Here is a 1,346-nt window from a genome sequence, read left to right as displayed (position 1 = left end):
ATAAAATTTATTATTTCTTATACAATATGCCTTTCGTAGTTAATTAATAATTATTAATTGTAATTAATTGTCATATATGCTATATAACATTTTACAAACAAAAAGTGATTTTAACCTATTAGTAATATTCCAAGTTATTTTAGGGGTTTCACACAGAGACTTGAGACTATTATTTTATTGTAAAACTATCAAGTAAATTGTACATCATTAAAGTCCAACATCTAAAATGCATTTCAGCACTTTTTGCTGTGTCCTCTTACTGTTTATGTAGTAGTGGGTAACTGTAGACAGTGAACCATAGTTTATAAATATTAATAAGTGTATGATTTTAGAGATGTTGTTGTGAAGATATTGTATTGAGTCTGGATGTATTGTGTAAAATGTTGATAAGAAATCTAACAGAAGAGGGCATAGAAAAAAAGTGTTGAAATGCATTTTAGATGTTGGAGTTGAATGATGTATTATGCTTGATATTTTGCAATAAAGTAATGGTCTCAAATCTGTTTATGTGATATATTCCAGTTATTTTAGGAGTTAACAGTATATGATAACTACAGTCGACCCCCCTATAACGTACGTTCCTATAACGACAATTCCTATAACGTAGCGAAAAAATTGTAGCAACTTTCGTATAACGTACCTCCTATAACGTCGTTTCGCGACAAGATTGATCGAATCTGGACTAATAGTGGATGAGCAGCCGAACTACTTTCCGCCGTCCAGCGCCACGCTACGGAAAGTTTAGGAGAGTAAATTGAGTTTGCTATCGTCTGTACAGTATTATATATAAATTAGGTACTGTACATATAATTATATATTAATTATATATAAATTAGGTACTGTATATATAATTATATATTAACTTATTGTAAATTTATTATAATTAAATATATAATTTCCGCCGTCTAGCGTGGCGCCACGCTACGGAGATTTTACGCAATAAGTTGAGTTTATTATCGTCTGTACAGTATGTAAATTAGGTACTGTAAGTCTAATACAACACTAATTTTATACATTTGTGAAAGAAACACTTCTTATTCGACGGCCATAAAAATTATTTATATTAATGATGTCTCCAAAGATCAAGTTATTTTTCTGTGAAAAATTATTTATCAGAAATTGCGGGCGCCGTTTCGTGTGCTGTTCCGCGACGAAAACAAGCTTTGAGTAACGGCGTAGTCGAACGGTACACACTTGGTAAGTAATCCTATAATTTTTTGTTTAAAGCATAGTTTATACAGATTATTCCCAAAAAATTATACGTGTTTTGGAAATGTTGAGTGGAATTAGTCTAGAATCGGTTAATTTTATAGAAGAAAACCTTTCAAACAGCCTTAGTCCGTAAA

General features: G+C 30.9%; 1 protein-coding gene across 1 annotated transcript in view; it reads left to right on the top strand.

Annotated features, from left to right (window-relative positions):
• The window catches only part of LOC111630024 (sodium leak channel non-selective protein-like), an 83,683-nt gene that overhangs the window by 44,415 nt on the left and 37,922 nt on the right, over nt 1–1,346 (top strand). The window lies entirely within an intron of this gene.

This window comes from Centruroides sculpturatus, unplaced genomic scaffold (assembly GCF_000671375.1).
Source record: "Centruroides sculpturatus isolate CEXI.00-Female unplaced genomic scaffold, Cexi_2.0 scaffold559, whole genome shotgun sequence".
Lineage (NCBI taxonomy): Eukaryota > Metazoa > Arthropoda > Arachnida > Scorpiones > Buthidae > Centruroides > Centruroides sculpturatus.
Note: the sequence above shows the minus strand (reverse complement) of the source record. Positions and strands in the feature narration are given on the sequence as shown.